Genomic DNA, 21,406 nt, shown 5'->3' on the forward strand with positions numbered 1-21,406 from the left:
TACCTTATCACTTATCTGAACCTGCAAGCCTGAGCATACTATGTCTGAAATACCCAGCTAAACTTATTCTATTCAAACAGCTCGTGAAATTTCACCTTTCTGAGAACTCCAGTCTTTCCTCACCATCTCATTCTCTGGAAGACTGCACATAACCAGAGAACATACTGACAACCTAATGACTCACTCTAAGAAAGTACATTGGATAAATACATTTTCTAATGACTCTTTCACACTGATTATTTAGCCTTAGAGTTAACCTATGGGACCAAACCCAAAATACCAGTTCCTTTATAAATTTCCCTGAAATGAATTGCAGTATGATTCAGCAACCTAACTTCTTCCTTTCCTTTTTCCCTTCAGGCCTTTATAAGAAGAGCTCTAGAAGCCCGTATTCAGTAAATCTTCCTCTACAAATATTGCAAAATATCTTTTTCCTTTCAAACAAGGCCATAGCAATGGCAGATGCTACCTCAGTGCCATCCCAGCCAGTGAGCTGTCTAGCTATTACTGAGATTTATTTGTCCAGAGAGACTTGTGATTGAATTCTCTCTGCCCTAGGAAGTTGTAAAAATAAAGCAGTAATTCTCTTTTCCTCCCCCTCCCTCTCTTTCCTCAGCCCTTCTTTCTTCTCTCAACCCTTTCTCTTCCCTCTTTCCTTCCTCTCCTGCCTAGACCCCAACCCTCCTATGCTTATTCCCTCTTTTCTCAGAATCTTTAACTTCTCCCTTTTCATGGACTGCTTTCTTATAGTTTTCAATCACATGCTGTTTTCCTGTATCTTAGTGAAAAACTTCACTTGATATAAACTTATTTCCTAATATTTAACACACATCTGCCACTCTAATAAGGTCAGTCTACTTACACTGATCCATGAATGCAATGCTCATTTATTTTACTTTTTTTATATTCTAAAAGAGACTAGCATGGTATGTACTTAATAAATACTTGGGTTTTTTTTGTTTCACTGTTTTTAAGAAAGAAGAAATAAATAGCAGCCTATCTCCTTTGCATGTATTTTAAAAAGAGACAGAAGAATGAGTGTAGGGATAAGGATTATAGGGCAAAAATGACCAGTTCTACCCCACCCTTTAGCCCTCTTTACTAAGTGCCTCTTTTAGGCTTATTGCAGCTTCAGAAGAATTGGACAAGTGCTACAACAAATAGACAGAGGCATGATGGGAGTTGAAAAAAATGTACTTACCCCTACCTAAATATTAGGGGATCCTGAATGACTTCCTATTTTTAGGACAATATTAGATTTGGTTACATTAAATTGAAAAGTTTTTGCACAAACAAAGCCAATGCAACTAAGATTAGAAGGAAGATAGAAAATTGGGAAAGAATTTTTACAATCAGTCTCTCTGATAATGGCCTCCTTTCTAAAATATATAGAGAATTACATCAAATTTATAAGAATACAAGCCATTTCCCAATTTATAAATGGTCAAAGGATATGAACAGACAGTTCTCAGATGAAGAAATTAAAGTCATCTATAGTCATATGAAAAAATGCTCTAAATCATTATTGATTAGAGAAATGCAAATCAAAACAACCCTGAGGTACCACCTCACACCTATCAGATTGGCCAAGATGACAAAACAAGTAAATGATAAATGTTGGAGAAGATATGGGAAAATTGGAACACTAATGCATTGTTGCTGGAGTTGTGAAATGATCCAGCCATTTTGGAGAACAATTTGGAATTATGCCCAAAGGGCTATAAAAATGTGCATACCCTTTGACCCAGCAATAGTGCTTCTAGGGCTGTATCCAAATGAGATCATACAAATGGGAAAAGGACCCACATGTACAAAAATATTTATAGCAGTTCTTTTTGTGGTGGCAAAGAATTGGAAATTGAGAGGATGTCCATCCATTGGGGAATGGCTGAACAAGTTGTGGTATATGAATGCAATGGAATACTATTATGCTATAAGAAATGATGAACAGGCTGACTTCAGAAAAACCTGGAAATATTTGTATGGTCTTATGCTGAGTGAAGTGAGCAGAACCAGGAGAATGTTGTACACAATAACAGCCACGTTATATGATGACTAATATTGATAAACTTAACCTTTCCCAGGAATACAAGGATCTAAGACATCTCCAGAGGCCTCGTGACGGGAAATGCTATCCACATCCAAAGAAAGAACTATGGAAGTTGAATTGCTATTTTTTTCTCTTCTGTTGAGTTTTGTTTCCTCTTTCTGATGGCTCCTCCTATTGGATTTAATTTTTACTTACAACATCACTAATGTGAAAATATGTTTAATAGAAATGTAAATGTATAGCCCATAACAGTAGTGGTGGGGAGGAAGGGGGAGAAAAACTTTAAACTCAAAAGCATATGGAAGTGATCATCGATAAATCAAAATAAATTAATAAAAAAAAGACAAGATAAAAAAAAAAAAGGTTTTGACCTAAGGGGCCAATTTGTTGTGCAAGCCAGGTGGCAGTGGTCCTGACTAACAAAAGAAGGGAAAATATGCTGATGACCTCTAGGCTTGATAACACTCTCTTAGAGAAAGAAGAAATGTTGAACTCAGAAGACAGCTCTAGCTTGGCAGAGAAATAGTTCAGTTGGTTATTGTCCTTCAGGCTCAAAGAGGACCAAAATGATATCACTATGTCCAAGTCAATGTATAGCGTGTCCAACTGATGAAGACTAGAGGTTTAGGAGTGCTGGGACCCCAAAATCACAACATGCAGGTCCTGCTGAAAAGAATTCGACCCAAGCCTTCTTTTAGCCAAAGACAAGGTTTATTAAAGATCTACCATATTTGAGCACCTGTGAGATGTTGGCTATATTGTAAAAATCTGAGTACCTTAATGGAGACAAGATGGACCTTATATACAGAAAAACTGTGGGAGGGATCTAGGAGTGGCCAAGTAGTTTGGGGTGACTGGAGGAGGGGTCTAAGGAAGATCTAAATGGGAGTGGCCAGCTGGGGTGAACAAAACGCCTGGGACCTGGACCTCTTGACCAAGGGAGAATGGAGCCTAGCTAGGATTAAGGGTAGGAAATGGCAGGGGGCCATAGGGAGGTTAAGACAATAGAGAGCTAGGCTAGGTTAAGGGTAACAGAATTGGGAGATTGGGCACAACAAAAGGCTAGTTGATGGGATTATAGCTCAGACAAATGCCAGAGATTTGGCCATATGGGAAAGCCCAGAGTTTTTCCTTTTTGAGGTCTAGCTCCCATCCTCATCACAACTGTTGCTGATCAGACCAATATGAGATCAGAAGGCTCTACAAGTCAGGCACAAATAGCTCATATGAACATTTGGAATGGAATCTCTAAATTTTCTCATCTCACATTTCTGTTGAGCTACTGAAATTCTACTTTGCTCATAAAGTACAACTCCTTCTTTAATGTGGATGGTTCTTCCATGTCTCACAATTGATTCCAAAGTTCTTCAGAGAGACCTTGAGATGATCTTTATTATAGTTTCCTCTTATCTCCATGTGAGCACTTTCCTTGTGTGAGTTCTCCATAAAATAATCTTTTAGGCAAACATAAGTTTGGCATTGGAACAACATGGCCTCCCTATCAGAGTTGGGCTCTCTGTAGTAGAATTTGAGTGCTTGGCAGTTCAACTCTAGAAAGGACCTCAGTATCTTATCTTGCCAGGAGATCTTCAGAATCTTCCTAAGACATTCAAATTGAAGTGATTTACTTTCCTGGTATGGCACTGGTAGACTGTCTAGATTTTATAAGCATACAGCAATAAGGTCAGCACAACAGCTTTGTAGACCTATGTAGAATGTAGCTTGGTATGCAGCTTATTATTTTAATTTGCCTTAAATTCTTTTCATGTAAGAACAGAATATAATCATTGAAACAGAATATCTATGAGTTCATCATGTGATTTCCAAAACTGACAGTATTCTTTTATTATTGATATGAGTCATATTTTTCCATTTTATCATCATTGCAAGAAAGTTCTGTAGTTCTTTAGCCTTTTTGTATGCTTTTAATTGAAAAAGCAGGAGTAGCATTTAGAATTGTAATGAAAATTGAGAGTAGTAAAAACTATACCAAAGATCTTTGAAGAACAATAGGAAATATTTACAGAGGAAAGTAGGAGGTTAGATGGCACAATAGATAGAGCTAGGGACCTGGAATAGGGAAGACCTGAGTTCAAATCTAGCCCTGGACACTTACTAGCTGTGTGACTCTGCCCATGTCATTTAACCTTTCTGTGACTCACTTTCCTCATCTGTAAAATAGGGATAAAAATGGCACCTCCAGAGTAGTTGAGAGAATAAAATGAGATGATAGTTGTAAAGCACTTTGTAAAACTTAGTGTTATATAAATGCTACTATTATTTTTCTTAAGTTTTTATTGATATCATCTGTTTCTTACATCATCATACTTACCCTAAGTATCCCTCCCAGAAAGACATCCCATATCCCTTTTTAAAAAGGAAAAAAAAAATCAGAATTGATCAATACATTGAGAAAGTCTGAAAAAACTGAGTTATTTTCATTGTTTCTGATTTTCCATTTTCTAATCTGTTCCATTAATCTATTTTTCAACCAATACCAAATGTTTTTGATGACTGCAACTTTATAATATAGTTTGAAATTTGGAAGTGCTATTCCTCCTTTATCACTACTACTTTTCATCATTTCCTTTGCTATTCTAGGTCCTTCTTTCATTTTTCCAAATGAATTTTATTATTATTTTGTCAAGTTCTATAAAGTATACTCTTGGTAATTTATTGCTGTAGCATTAAAAGTATAAATACTTTGGTAGTATTGTTATTTCTATTATATTGGCATGGCCTAGCCATGAACACTGAATATTCCTTTATCTATCTAATTTTTTCTTTGTTTCTTTAAGAAGCACTTCGTAATTGAATCTATAAAAACTTTTATGTGCTTTGATAGGTCAGTCCCCAGATATTTTATACATTTTGCAGTTATTTGAAATGAGGTTTCCCTTTCTTTTATTGCTTCTTGAATTTTGTTATATTTTATAGAAATGCATTTGATTTTTAAAGTTTATTTTGCAGCCTGTAACTTTGTTGAAGCTTTAAATTGTCTCATCAGTATGTGCTGAATTCCTAGAATTTTCCAAATATACCATCATATCATTAGCAAAGAGTGATAGTTTTATCCTCTCTTTTCCTATCTTCATGCTTTTAAATTCTTTTTCTTGTCTTTTGCTATTGTAAGTATTTCCAGAATGACATCAAATAATAATCAGGAGAGTAGGTATCCTTTTTTCACTGCAATTTGTTGTTGTTGTTCAGTTGTTTTTCGGTCATGCCCAACTCTTTGTGACCCATTTGTGATTTTCTTGGCAAAGATACTGAAGTGGTTTGCTGTTTCTATCTCCAGCTCATTTCATAGATGAGGAATTAAAGCAAACAGGAGTAAGTGACTTGCCAAGGGTCAGACAGCTAGTAAGTATCTGAGCCCAGATTTGAACTCACAAAGATGAGTGAGTCTTCCTGACTCTAGGCCTGGCATTCTATCTACTGCACCACGTGGCTCCTATATTTATTGGAAAAGTTCCAGTATATCTCCTTTGGCTATGTTTGCTTTTGGTTTTAGATAGATGCTTTTTATGATATTAAAACAAAAGGTCCTTCTATGCCTATATTTTGTAAGATTTTTAGTATAAATGAGTGCTAAACTTTGTCAAAGGCCTTTTCTGTATTCATTAAGATGATCATGTGATTTTGGATGGTTTGGTTTTTAATATGATTATGTCGATTATTTTCCTAATGTGGAATCATCCTTGTATCCCTGGTGTAAATCTCTTTGGTCATAAGGAATGATTTCTTTGATAAATCATTGTAGTCTGTTTGATAGGATTTTGTTTAAATTTTTTGAGTCAATATTTATTAATGATATTGGCCTATGATTTTCCTTCTGTGTTTTATCTTTCATGAAAGGATTCTGGGAGGGTACTTTTTCTCTTAATTTTTGAGAAAGATTTTTTAAGTGTGGATACTAATTGTTACTAAAAATTTCCTAAAATTCTCCTATGAATCCATCAGGACCACGAGTTATTCTTTGGTAATTTTTTTTTAATAGCTAAATCTGTTTTCTTTTCTGGGATAGGGTTAAGATCCCTATATGGTCTTCTAATAGTTTAGGAATTTTATATTTTTGAAGGTATTCCTCTATTTCTTTTGTGTTCTCAGTTTTGTTAACATATAACTATGTATAATATATTGATTATTATGCTCATTTGCTATTTTATTAACTTGATTTCTGCCCTTTTAAAAAATCAGATTAGCTAAAGATTTACAAATTTTGTCAGTCTTTTCAAAGAACTAACTTTTAATTTCATTTATTGTTTCTATGGAGTTTTTTGTTTTCACTTTATTTCTCCTCTAATTTTTATTATCTCTTTTGTACTTATTTTAGCTTTATTTATTTGTTGACTTTCTAATTTTTTAAAAAGTACATATTTAGTGCATTAAACCTCTCTTTTTCTATTTTGTTAATGTATACTTGTAGGGAAATGATTTTTCTCCTGAAGACTACTTTAGCTGCAACCTAGAAATTTTGGTATGTTATTTCACCATTATAATTTTCTTTTATATAATTATTGTTTCTATAATTTGTTCTGTGACCCATCCATTATTTAGGATTTCCTTGGTTAAGTCTCTATTTGGGTCCCATGTATCTTTTGTTTGTTACCTCTAAACCAATCACTCTGTTTACTGCATTATCATTTGTAAAGGGCATATTAACTATTTTTGTCTTTTTACATTTGCTTGTAATATCTCTGTACCCTTGTACATGGTCAACTTTTATAAACTTTCCATGTGGTACTGAGAAATATGTATATCCTTTTGCAGTCCCATTTAGAAGATTATTTCTTTTAACTCTAGTTTCTGCAGTAATTTGTTCAGTTTTATATTTTCCTTATCTTTCTGTTACATTTATCCAAAACTGAGAGATGGATATTGAAGTCTCCAGGCACTATTTTGTTAATCTCTATGTTTTCTTGTAGCCCAAGTAATGTTTCCTTTCTGAATGTGGATACACTAAAGCATTTAGTATTGTGAACCCTGAAACCTATGAACCCCACAAACCCCAATTTGAAACAGCCTACTCTAAAAAAGAGACAAATGAAATTGGGGTACATGTATCCACAGTTTAATTTCTCTTAAGCTGGCTTGACATGCATTGTATGCAAGTTCAGTCCAAAACTGGGCCCCACTAAGGGGGCCAGTTCAGAACTAGCTCAGTTTGGGATTTGGGGGTACACTGTTACAGTGTTATATGGCCTTCAAAGAGTAGGTGTTCCCAAGAGGGTGCCAATCAATCATGATTGATCGACATACTAGGAGATGGGTGGGTTCCTTAGATCACTCAGTCCACAGGAGCCAATATTGCCTGCCATCAAAGGAAATACTATCCCCACATCCCCAGTCTTGAAAGTCTGTCTCCACCCAAACCTGAGTAGGATAAAATCAATTCGGGCCTGGGTTGGAGTTTGACCAAGATAAGAAGATTCAATGCAATCTCATTATCAGAGATGTCCTTTTGAACAACTTTGGACAGAAGGCTGGCCAGGTGGAACTGAGTCTCCAAAACACAGATTACCAAAAGAAATAATTTTTCACATTACATATGAGGGTTTTTTGTTTTGTTTTGTTTTTTACTGATGTTGGTTTGTTGTCTGTGGTTCCTTTCAGAATTATAGTTTCCGGGGCAGCTAGGTGGCATAGTGGATAGAGTACCAGCCCTGGATTCAGGACCACCTGAGTTCAAATCCAGCCTCAGACACATACCACTTGCTAGCTGTGTGACCCTGGGCAAGTCACTTAACCCCATTGCCTAAAACAACAAAAAAAACCCAACCAAACAAACAGAATTATAGTTTCCTTGTTTATCTTCTTTTGTTTTTTGAATGTTTTTGTTTTGTCACATAGCATGATTACAACTTTTGCTTTTTTGGATTCACTTGACGAATAGTAATTTTTAAAAAAAATATCCTCTCAGTTTTACTTTGTATATGTCCTTGATTTTTAAATGTTTCTTGGAAGCAACAGATTGTAGTGTTTTGTTTTCTTATTCAATCTGTCACTTTTTTTCATTTCATTGGATTATTTAAATCCATTCACATTTAAAGTTATGAGTTGAGTTTATATTTTCTTCCATTTCTTTTTAATATTTTTTCTTTTAAAGTTATGATTATTTTTTCCTTCTTATGCTACAAACATAGTACTATGTTCCTTCTTTGTAACTGATTATGTGACATGGGAGACACTGGCACAGGACAACTCAGCAGGACCACATCAAAGAAGGTGCCGTGCTCTATGAGCAAAGCAGAATTGAAGTAGCCCAAAATAAATGAGAGATGGGCAAATTTGGAGAATCCACCTCAAATGTTCACATGGACTATTTATGCCTGACCTGTGGTAGAGCATTCTGAGCTTGTATTGATCTGATCAGCCGTAAGTGGACACACCATAACTTAACTCTAGCATGGTGATGTCATTTTGGTCCTCTTCAAGAAGGAAGGACAACCAATACCACCAAACTATATTCCTTGTTACTTTGGCTTAGTGTGTGTGTGTGGGGGGGCAATTGGGATTAAGTGACTTGCCCAGGGTCACACAGCTAGTAAGTCTCAAGTGATTGAGATTAGATTTGAACTCAGATCCTCCTGACTCCAAGGCCAGAGCTCTATCCACTGTACTATCTAGCTGCCCCCTGGCTTAATGTTTTTTAATGTGTCCCTAATCCCTTTGGCTCTCTTCTTCTCACCCAATTCCTCCCCCTTTTGTTATCCTTTTCCTTTGGTGTTTTGCTCATTAGTTACTTTTTCTTTTCTATTTTTATCTGGTTCTAACCATTCCTACCTTTTTTCCCCTCTTAGTCAAATTGATTCCCCCTTCAACCACTCCTGCTCATTAGTTTGGGTTTTTTTAACTTCATTTTTTGTGCCCTATTCCAGACAGAATTTTTCTCACTCTTCACTATCCATTCCTCTTTCTCTACTCCAGACCCTCATCGTCTGGTTCATAACTATATAGTCTCTCTCTATTCTTTGTATTCTTCATGTAATCAAAACTTAAAAGGTAACCATTCTGGGTTATCCCCTCTGGGAAGTTTCTGCCATTATTTTCTAGAGCTTTCCCTGCAAATTTCCCTTTTCCATTGTGCCTCACTCCCAGAGCAATGTCAACTCTTGCACATGTCAGAGAGGACATTGCTCCATGGTAGACCCATGCCCTGCCCCACACCCCATCATGTGTCTCTTATTTTGCAACCCATCACTTATCTGTGCCCTCCTTCTGGTTACTTTTTCCTCTTCAAAATGTCCTTCCTGGTAGGTATATATGTATAGCCTATATCAGATTGCACATTGTCTTAGGGAGGGAGGAAGGAAGGGAGGGGGAGAAAAATTTAAAACCCAAAAGCTTATGGAAGTGATTGCTGATAAATCAAAATAAATCAATAAAATTTTTTTTAAAAGGAAATTGAAAAATTAATGAAGATGTCATAGACTAGAAAACAGAATTGCTTTTCTCCTTTGTGGCAGAAAGGTAAGGTACTACCAAAACAGAATCTCATTGAAATGAATGCATGGTAATAAATATTTTTGCTTAAAAAAATATCCCTCTTGGGTCTATGCCTTCCCACTACTAAGTACCAATTTCCCTCAAGAGTTTCAACTCCTCTTCTCTTGACATAGGACATGTGTTCTTTCGAGCACCAAATCCCCCAGATCACATGTATTCATTAGTGGAACCCCTCCCACCATCAAAGCAAGGCCTCCTTCCTTTCCCTCTGTTTTTTTTCAATTTTTTCCTCTTCCAAACTTGCTGCCCCAAAGGTTCTCTTCCTGAGTCCACAGGGTCACCTTCCCCTCATCGCTAGCCTCAATTCTGACTAAGGCAATAACACATTCCCCTCTATCTCCCTGTTCCCTTTCCCCCATCTTCACATACTCTCCCATTTTGTAATTTAGTCCCACAAAATATATATATTGATTCACCTATGAGCATAATGTCACCAGGTTAGGTTCATAATGCCTTAGGTCCTCCTTTTTACTGTTTTCTTCCCCAGACTTTGGCCTTCACCCGTTATCTTGTGTAAATTTAGAAAGAAGTCTCTTAATGCTGTCATACTGTTGCTACTGCTGGCCTTGCAGGACAATAAATGTTGCTGCATTTATTCACCCCTCCTGCATTTCTGTTGTTTGGAGTATTGAAGAAACAATATCTCTAGTTCTGGCTTTCTAAGAATTTCTTTCAAATGTCACGTTCTTATTAAATGTCCATCTTTTTTCTTTCATGCTCAAGCTTGGAGTTGCAAGGTAGGTACATACTGGCTACATACTGAGCTGTGTTGCTAATTGGAACACAATATTCTAGTCCCTCTGGAATTTTCTGGAGGGTATTGAATAAGTCTTGTGTTGTTCCAGTTTCCTTCCATTTATATTTGAAGGCCTTTCTCTTGATCACTTGCAGAACTTATTGTTTCTGAATTTAATTGTTAAATTTAACAACTGTATGTCTAGGAGTTTATACAGCCTTGGGGGTTTTCTGGAGACAATCTGTGAATTCTTTCAATTGGTAGTTCATTTTCTATGTTCAGAAGTTCTGGGCAATTCTCTTCTATTATTTCTTGCATTATGGTTTTTGTTTTATCACATTCTTCTGAGAGACCTATGATCTTTAGTTGCCTTTACACACACTTTCTTCAAGCTCAGTATGTTTTGTTTGCATATTTTCTTTTAGTGTTACAGTTTTTTTGCTTTTCTTCTTGTAGATCGTTCTTCACTTCTGTGCATTTCTGGTCGCAATATTTTATTTTCTTTTTTTGTTTCTTTGGTCAGATTTGCCATTACAGATTCCAGGTTTTCTATTCTGCCCGTTATTTCTGCTGTGCAGACCATAAATTCTGTTCTCACAATTCTTATTTCTCTTTTGAACTGCTCAGGAACAGTGTGTTATGGTGCCATGTTGTCCTCACATTCCAGAGTCCTCTGCCTCATTAAGTGTTGGACCATTTTCCTGTTTTTGCAGTATTTATTCATAGATGCCTGAACTTGGTAACTAGATCTTGAGGTCATATTTCTTTCTGCTGTTAATGTTTTCCCTGTTGATTTATCTGTTTAGGTTCAAGGCCTTTGTGGGGGGTTTTTTTTCTTCCTGAGATATTTGCTAATTTCAGTCTTTTTTCTCCCTCTTTTCCCCACATTGACCTCTCCTCCTCTGTTAGTAGTTTCCTTGGGGGCTGTATCTTACTTAGCTTCCTCCCATACTGGGCAATTTATGATTCTAGCCTAGGTTTCTGCCTCAAGTGGCTTCTGAGTGGGACAGATCTGGTCCCATCTGGAAGCTGAGCTATTTCCTTTAAGTTTAGTGAAGTACCACACCTCTCTCTCTCTCTCTCTCTCTCTCTCTCTCTCTCTCTCTCTCTCTCTCTCTCTCTCTCTCTCTCTCATACACACCACACACACACACACACACACACACACACACACACACACACACACACACACACTCCTGTCCCAGTGTCCTGTTCTGCTGTTCCTCAGTTCTCTGGCCTTGCACCAGTAGTTCAGAACATTGCTGCACTGTATGGGGTTGAGTTCTCTGGTTTGGATCTCTGAGCCTCTAGGAGGAGGGTTGCAGTGGGGTGTGGTGTTGAGTTCTCCTTCAAGCCCAGACACATGTCCAGAGATTTTTCCTGTTCTTCTGCTTTCCTACAGAGATGTTTTGCAGCACAGACTTCTGCCTGCTAAAGTGCTGACTATCTATTATTGTCCAAGTAAACTTCCACAGCCTGGAGCATGGATCTCCAAGGCACTGGAAAGAAGGAAAGGAGATCTAGGTGTGGGACTGGGTTTTGTTGCAAACTATGGTACTTGGGTGGGCTAGCAAAGCATTGCATAGGAGATGGGGGAGGGGTTGCTGAATGAGTTCAAAGTAGATTTAGGTTCATGGATGGGTTTTTTTTTAATCTTCTTTTGGATTCCAGGTATCCTAGACCATGGAGATAGCTGAAGTTGCTTTATTTTTGTTGCATAATTTCTAATTTTCAATCGGAGGTTTGAAAGATTGTGGGGATCAGAGAAAATATCTAATCCTCCATTTTGTTGGTCATGTGAACCCCAAAAAACCCTATTGGCTATTATTATTAATGAAAACCGAGGTCAGAAAAACTGTACAATTTACTGATATTTTATTATTTCTCTGAGTTTGGAGACTAGAGGTAATGAATAAAATCAAATGACATTGGCCAAATTCTTTTACATGGAAACCAGCAAGGTCCTTAACCCTAGATTCTGTGATTCTGAGAGTGATTAGTAGATTTAAATAATACTCATAGGTAAAGCATAAGGAAGGGAGAAAAAAAGAGAGGAAAAGCGAGAGGTTGGGGCATGAGGGGTGGTAGAGTAAGAAAAGGAGAAGAAAGAAGATGAGAAGGAAAGGAAGAAAGAAGAGCAGGTGAATGAGGAAAAAAGAAGAAAAATATAGGAAAATAAGAAAGTAACAGAGAAGAAGAAAAGAGAATACTTAGAGCCAGGAGTGGTAGAATACTACTAGCAACTCTATTAGGTTCAACAAGTTATTTAGCTGTGCCCCAAAGGGAGGAAAATGTCTCTACCTCAGGTAAAAGTCATGTTTTTTTAAACATTCAATGGAGCCACTAGCATATTATAAGCCTTCAATAAATATTAAATTGCAATCTGAAAATAAACACAACCTTATTTGCCCAGGGCTGAAATTAAAACAAAGCATGGCTAAATGACATTAAACAACATAACATCAGAATCATTCACTATTTGGAATTTTACAGATTAGTTTTAATACACATCAGGTATTGGCCTCAAGAATTTTTTTTCTTTTTATACTATTTTCAATGTTTTATTGACTCTTTTTGCTTTTATATCACATTCATTTCCAAATATACCCCTCACCACACCCAGAAAGCCCTGTCTCATATAATGAGGGCCATCCACGGAGAATGCTTAGACAATCTGCCCATCCACTCAGTGTTTTGGCTGAGCACTTGCAGGACAGAGATAACGATTTCCCTGGCTACTTCTGTCCATGTGGTAATTCAGCAGTGACTTGGCAAACCCTGGGTGGTCCTTTGTTCCTTCCCTCTTATTGCCTGGGGTGATATATCAGGGAAGGAAGGAGGGGGAGGGGGCAGGGAGAGAAAGACACAAAGAGAGAGAGAGAGAGAGAGAGAGAGAGAGAGAGAGAGAGAGAGAGAGAGAGACAGAGAGAGAGAGAGAGACAGAGAGAGAGACAGAGACAGAGAGAGACAGAGACAGAGAGAAGAGAGAGAGATAGAGAGAAAGAGTCCCATATGACAAGTAAAAATATTTCATTGCAAAGATACTGGAGTGGTTTGCCATTTCCTTCTTCCTAAACCAAGAAGCTATTAAAGTGCTGCACTTAATATGCCAGTACATTTAGAAAACTCAACAGTGGCCATTGAATTAGAAAAGCTCGGATATTATCCCTATCCTAAAGAAGCGCAATGCCAAAGAACGTTCAAATTACTGAAGAACTGCCCTCATTTCACATGCCAGCAAGGTTATACTTAAGATTCTGCAAGCTAGGCTTCAGCAATATGTGAACTGAGAATTACTAGAAGAGCAGACTGGTTTTCAAAGAGGCAGAGGAACTAGAGACCAAATTGCCAACATTTGCTGAATTATAGAGAAAACAAGAGAGTTCCAGAAAAATATCTACTTGTGCTTTATTGACTATATTAAAGCCTTTAACTGTGTGGATCACAACAAAATGTGGCAAATCTGCAGAGAAAGGAGTAGATCTTACTTGTCTCCTGAGGAACATATATATAAGCCAAGAATCAACAGTTAGAACTGAACATGGAACAACTGATTGGTTTAAGATTGGAAAAGAACTACAACAAGGCTGCCTATTGTCACCTTATTTATTTAACTTATATGCAGAATACATCATGCAAAATGCCAGGCTGGATGGATCAAAATCCAGAATTGAGGTTTCTGGGAAAAACATCAACAATCTAGATATGTAGACAATACCACTCTGATGGCAGAAAGTAAAGAAGAATTAAGAAGCCTCTTCATGAGGGTGAAAGAGGAGAGTGTAAAAGCTGCCTTGAAACTTAACATAAAAAAAAAAAAACCCTGCAATCCTGGCAACTGGTCCCATCACTTCCTGGCAAATAGAGGGAGAAGAAATTGAAACAGTGTCAGATTTTCTATTCTTGGGCTCAAAGATCACTGCAGGCAGCAACTGCAGCCATGAAATTAAAAGACATTTGTTCCTCGGAAGGAAAGCTATGGCAAATCTGGACAACATACTAAAAAGCAGAGACATCACCTTGCTTACAAAGGTCTATATAGTTGAAGTTATATTTTTTCCAGTAACAATGTATGGCTGTGAGAATTGGACCATAAAGGAAAGCTGAACACCTCAAAATTGATGCTTTCAAATTGTGCTGTGGACTCTCAAATAAAATTAGTCAATACTTTAAATAATTAAGGTCAAATACTGAAACTGGAGCTTAAATGCTTTGCCACAAAACAAGAAGACAAGACTCATTGGAAAAGACCCTGATCTTGGGAAAGACTGAAGGCAAAAGGAAAAGGAGACAGCAGAGGATGAGCTGGATAGATAGTGTCAAGGAAACAAAGAACATGAACTTGGACAGACTTTGAGAGATTGTGGAGGATAGAAGGGCCTGGTGTGCTATGTTCCATGGGATTATGAAAAGCTGACAAAACTGAACAACAACAAACTTTTAAGGAGTTTACATTTTATTGGGGGAAACAACAGATGCATATATAATTATATAAAGAATGAATATAAAAAGAATAAATACAAAGTAGTTAGGTAGAAAGGGCACTAGTAGTTGAGGGCATCATAGGATCAGGGATTTAGAACTGGAAGAGCTCTAAGCCACCGTTGAATTTAATCCCCTCATTTCACATATAAGGAGGTTAAATGACTTGTCCAGAGTCACAGTATAATAAATGTCTGACTGAGGATTTGAATCCAAGTCTTCCTGACTCTAAGCCTAGTGCCCTATTTCCTGAATAATGCTGCCTTGCATCCACTCCTTTTTTTTAAAATAGTTTTTTATTTTTAATTTTTTATTTTTAATATTAATTTTTTTAAAATTTTGAGTTCCAAATTCTCTCCCTTCCTCTAGCCCCTCCCCACTTATCGAGAAGGCAAGCAATATGTCAATTATACATGTGAAATCATGCAAAGTATATTTCCATATTAGCTATGTTGCAAAAAAAAAGCAAGAAAAATTAAAAAGCCTCGCACCCACTTTTAACACCAATGTAAATGTGTCAACAATGTGGGTGTACTTGTGAAGGGTAAAGTTGGCTAGCTGGTATTAGATCCTTTTCTGTTCCTTCCTCCCAGTTAGACAGGAATAGAGCTAAATTGTTACCAGGTCTTTCCTATCATCTCCCCAGGGAGAAGGTCTTTTCTCAGCCTTCTCCTCCCTCCCCCATTTCTCTCCAGAGATCTAATCAGCCACACCCTGTTAAAAACAATTAGCCCTTTTTTTTTAGCTTAAGGGCAATAAAAGGCCAAGGGCACATGACTCTCTGCTCTGCTGTTTTATAGTCTTCAAGGAAGAGAGGGATTCAGTGAGGCAGAAGTAAGGAGGGAATGTACTCAGCAAGGTGAGGGGATGGCCAGCCTAGGCAAAGTCTCAGACACCAGAGAAATTGTGCCATAGGTGATAAACAAAGAAAAGCCTTGTTTGGTTAGATCACAGAAAGTGGAAAGAGGTATATTGTATAACGAAGCTGGAAAAATAGATGATTATATGGTTGAATAGGCCTGTCTTCTGGAAAAATTATGTAGAGAAGTTTGGCTTTGCCCACTTCCCTTATGCCCTATCTTGTTCTTCTCCCTCCCTATTTAAATTCTAATCTCATATCTCCAACTGTCTTTCAGATATTTCAAATTGGATCTTCAGTAGATATCTTGAGCTCAATACAGTATGTCCAAAATGGAACTCATCAATTTTCCTTCCCCCTTCCAAACTTCCTTACTGTCAAAGATAATATAGTGCCCAGGCTCTCAATTTAGGTGTCATCTTCAACTCCTCTATGTCTTACCTTCCCATATCCAATCTGTTGCCAAGGCCTGTAAACTTTACCTTTGCAACATCTTTCCAATAAACCTCCTTCGATATTATGATACTGCTATACCACCCTGGTGAAGTTCTTCTCCAGATGGTTGATCTATTGTAATAGCCAAAAAAAGCTTGATCTCCTTACACAAGTGTCTCCCCCTCTAATCCATCCTTCATTCAGCCACCAGACTGATTTTCCTAAAGTGAGGGTTCTACCATGTCACCCCCTTACTCAGTAAACTCCAGTAATTCCCTATCACCTTCAGGATCAAACACATCCTCTTTTAGGGTTATAAAGCCCTTCATAACCTAGTTTTCTCTGCCTCTTCCTTGTACCTTTTCAATCTTTTTACTCCCTACATCACTCTCTCCACCATCCTCCCAAACTCTTTGAATAAAACACTTCTTGACTCCTGGCATTTTCTCCATGTGGAATATCTCCCTTTTCATCTCTGCCTTCTGGTTTCTCTGGCTTCATTCATGTTCCAGCTAAAATCCCACCTTCTACTGGAAGTTTTTCCCAATCTCTCTTAATTCTAGGACCTTTCCTCTGCTGACTATTTCCCATGTATTCATTAAATAGCTGCTTTGTACTTGTAGCTTCCTTTAGATTGTGAGCTCCTGGAGGGCTGTATTCTCATACATTCTCATGTTAAGGGAGGACCAACATCTCTGGTGTGGGGGGTTTTGAACCATCTCAGGGCTGTTATCTACCTTTGGTGTTCAGCCTGTCACCCAGCTCTCCCTTGTAGCTCCAAGAAGCTGTAGCATGCCCGTTGGTCACACCCTGCTAAAATCATCTTGGCAGATAGGTTAAAACCAGGTTGAAGGTAATCTACAGGCTTCAAACCTATCATTGAATTAGAGGGATGTCTACCCCAAGCAAGTGATGAGAATCATTTGTTCTAATGGGCCATAAAGGCAGCTGAAGCAGACACTGCAGAGTGCTTAGAGCTTGGTCAAACATCAAAAACACCAAGGTCATCCATTGCATCCTAGGCCCCTGTCAGTCATCCTGACATTTGTCTTGCCACTGGACTCTGATGACTCTGGAAGAGAGAGTGAGGCTGATGATTTTGTGCAACTCTGCCTCACTTACATCAAATTCACTGGTGATGTCACTGGTCTTTTTCCAAAAGGAAAAACAAAGAAACAAACAAAAAAAATCCTGAAGGGCAGAAACTGGCTTTTGCCTTTTTTTTTTTATCCCTACTGCTTAGCAGTCCTTGCATTGTGTGATATTTAATAAATGCTTATTGACTGACTAATCCCTATAAGGTATTAGTTGACTCTGATTTAAAGGCCTGCCCTCTTTATAGGGAGCTCCTAAAGAACAAAAAGCCTTTGAGATTAGAAGAAATGGTAGACTTTCAGCATTAATAATAGTTTGTGGGGGAAATTTTTTTGTGTGTCTAAGAAAGTGTCTCTGCCTACTACTATAGCAAACTTTGAATATGTAACTTAAAACAAAATGCAATAAAGTTTATTCACATCTACAGAAAGGCTGAGCTAATGAACTCCCAACTGCTAAATCCAAAGTACTTTGTATCAGTTATCTTTCTCCTTTCTGTAGCGTTTAGTATTGTTAAATATCCGTTCTCAATAGTCTTTCCTTCCTTCAATTCTATAACACTAAAGTCTTGATTCCACTACTACCTGACAGCTACTTTTCATTCTTGCTTACTAGTTTCTCACCTTACTCAAGCAATGTGCAAGTCCCTTAAGACTCTGCCTTAGGCCTTCACCTCTTTTGGACAGTCTTTTGTTTGAGGATCTTATCCACTCAAAAATCTTCATTTATCACCTACACATGAATGATTCTTAAAACTATTTCCTAGTCCTACATTCTAGTCCTGGATCCTAGAACCCAGTCCTACATCTTGAAATAGAGTTTTCTACTTAGATGTTGTGAGGGAAATGACTTATTATATTGTTTGGGGAAAATCATTATGCTGTTTAAATCTAAACTTAAGTGATTAAAGGTGTTTCAAATCCAGAATATTGTCTGAATTCCTTTAGGTCCTGGATCCATGGACAGCATTGTTGTTTTGGGTCCCCACACCAATTTTGGGTCCACCCAAGCTTACGTTTGGATTCCTTTGTCTTTTGCTGTTCAATCATTCAGTTGTGGTGTCCAACTATTCATGACCCAGTGGACTCTTGCTTGTCAATACTGTCCATGGGGTTTTCTTGGCAGGGCTACTCAAGTGGTTTGCCATTTCCTTCTTCGGTGTATTAAAGCAAACGTTAAGTGACTTGTCCAGGGTCAAATAGCTAGTGAGTGTCTGAGGCCAGATTTAAACTCAGGTCTTCTTGGCTCCATGCCCAGGGCTCTATCCACTGAGCTGCTCCTTGTCTTTTGGCTTCGCCCAAATTTTATTGATCATTTATAATTACTCGTATCTTTCTCAACTGACCTTGCTTTCAAGTTACCCTCTTTCAACCAAGTTATGGTTCTGTAGTCCTTGTTCCAGTACCCTTGTCTAAATCCTATACAATGTAAACCTTCCAGAGAGCCTGGACTAGAGGGAGCCAAACCTTTCTGCCTTCCTCTGCTCTACTGAATCACCTAATACATTTCTTTCTAAACCTATTTCAGACAACAATGCCATGTTGTCACCATAAACTCAACATTTCTAAAACTGAACTTATCATCTCCTCCCCCAAAATTTTTTGCCTCTCCTTTTAAACATCTCTATGTCTGTTCTCTAAGTTACCCAGACTAGAAACCTCAGATTCACTTTCCTCCATCTTGTCCTACCCTTTCCCACTGCCATGCCTGGAAGTCCTCTCCCCTACCCCTGTCCCTCAATTACTCCTCTTAAAATTATTTTCTTTCTTCAGTGTTGAGGTCAGGTGCCATCTCTACATATCCCACCTCCCATTTCTCACCAATAAGTGATTTCTCTGTAATCCCCTTATATTACTTTGTTTAAACTTCTCCCATGCATTCATCATATCATAACATTATTGTGTTTATTTTGTGTTTGTCTTATCTTCCTTTCTAGACTTGTTGATGTTCAGTCATTTCAGTTGTGTCTGATCCTTCATGACTCCATTTGGGGGGTTTTCTTGACAAATATACTGAAGTGGTTCACCATTTCCTTCTCCAGCTCATTTTACAGATGTGGAAATGGAGGCAAACAGGGTTGAGTGGCTGCCCAGGGTCACTCAGCTAGTAAGTGTCTGAGGCCAGATTTGAACTCAGATCTTCCTGACTCCAGGCCTAGCACTCTATCCATGGTGCCACCTGGCTGCCCCTTGTCCCCTCCTAGACTACAAGATCCTTGAGGACAGGGATTATGTCTCCTTTCATGTTTGTATACTTAGTTTGTATGCCTAGGATAGTGCATAGTACATTAAATTGTATATGTGATGGAATGATAGCACCTGAACCCCTAAAAGGAAAAGACTTTGAAAGCAATCTAGTCCCTGAATTTTCCCATACATTTCAGCAGCCCAGATCACTGATGCCTCCGGCCCAAGGCACCTGGCCTACCTCAGCCCACCTGGATCACTTAACCAATTTATTTGACATTCCTTTCACTGTCGCACTTGGCCTGACCCAGACTACTTGCATATACTCCTTAATCCCACCTAGATCATCTAATTAACCTGCTTGATACTCCTTTCACTGTCACCTGGCCCACCCCAGATTCCTTACTTATCACTCCTTAATCCTATCCAGATTTTATCACTGTCCTCTTTGTATGTAATCATCAAATTGCAGGTTCACTAGGAAACCTGCCCACTTCTACTGGCCTTGCAATAAACCTCCTCATTTGACTAGAAGAAAGTTTGAGTGTGTAAATTCATTCCAGGCAGATGCTGCTTTGTACCCTGACATTTCAGGGTTCCCAACAATCCCAAACCACAGCATTTATACATAGTACATATTTGCTGTTTGTTGGATTGAATTTTTGAACTATCCTCTTTTTTTGAGAGATCACTACAGCCTCTTTCTCATCTCTATAGTAATAATGCAAGAATTCCTTCAACAGTGAAATCACAGACTTAAATCAAGGACAGCTCAGGGAGACACGAATCAGTGCTCAAATGAATCATGTGTTAAGATTCTCTTTTGGATTTTCTCCATGCACTGAAATAGTCCTGCTGATCTTTTGTTGTTACCTAGAACAGCACTGTGTCAACACTATCAGTCTGTGTTTACAAGATCATAAAACATACTCTATTTATTTAAAACTGGGAGTGGATACTGAAAAACTCAGAATTCATTTCATCTGATTGTAGCCAACAGTATATTCAACAAACATTTACAAAGTACCTGTTATGTGCAGTACAATACGGTGTGACTTCTGGTTTTAGAGGATGAGGTGGTTCTCTGTGCTAAGGCTAACTCCATTCTCTTTTGCCTTTGATCCTACTTTACCTGTCTCCTTGGGAAAATCCCATTATCATTCTCACTCTCATCATCACTCTGTTCCTCTCTAGGAGTTCCTTCTCCTCTGCTTAGACACTTGCAAGTCTCTCCATTCTAAAAACAATTTTTTCCCTTGACAATGTTACCTCCTCAAATTACGACATTGTATTTCTTGGAAAGTTGTCTCTACCAGCTTCCCTTATTTTCTCACTATCCATTTATTTCTTAATTCCTTGTAGTCTGGCTTCTGTCCCCACCTCTTTAATGAAACTGATTTATCCCAGGTAACCAAAAACTTTTTTTAAGATTGAACATTTGATTTCACTGGTATTGGGAATGCCTAATGAGAAAGCTATCGTATGTACCAATGAAGGGACAACATACAACTGGCTCTGTCTAGGATCCTGAGAGATTAAGTGATTTGTATGCTACTCAGCCAACATATGCATGTGTCAGAGACAGAACTTAAACCCAGATCTCAACCTCAAGGCTGGCTCTCTAGCCACTACATTATATTACCTCAAATTAGTAACTTTAAAATTTTCTCAAACTTAATTGTCCTTGACATTACTGATCATGTGGTCCTTATTTTTTTTGTGGGGGGGAGGAGGCAGTTGAGATTAAGTGACTTGCCCAGGGTCATACAGATTGTGTGTGTGTGTGTGTGTGTGTGTGTGTGTGTGTGTGTGTGTGTGTGTGTGTGTCTGAGAGCAGATTTGAATGCAAGTCCTCCTGACTCCAGGGCTGGCTGCTGCTCCATCTACTTCTATATTTAGTTGCCCCTCATCTTGTCCTTCTTGCTTCTGTGTCCCCTTTTTCTTATTTCTTCCATATACTTGGTCTTCTCTGATCTACCTCTGATACTCTGTCCTTGCCCTTTTCTCTCTACATTTTCTTCCTTGTCAATTTTTATCTAAGGCTTCAGTTATTT

Source organism: Phascolarctos cinereus, unplaced genomic scaffold (assembly GCF_003287225.1).
Source record: "Phascolarctos cinereus isolate Bilbo 61053 unplaced genomic scaffold, phaCin_HiC Scaffold_4;HRSCAF=312, whole genome shotgun sequence".
Taxonomy (NCBI): Eukaryota; Metazoa; Chordata; class Mammalia; order Diprotodontia; family Phascolarctidae; genus Phascolarctos; species Phascolarctos cinereus.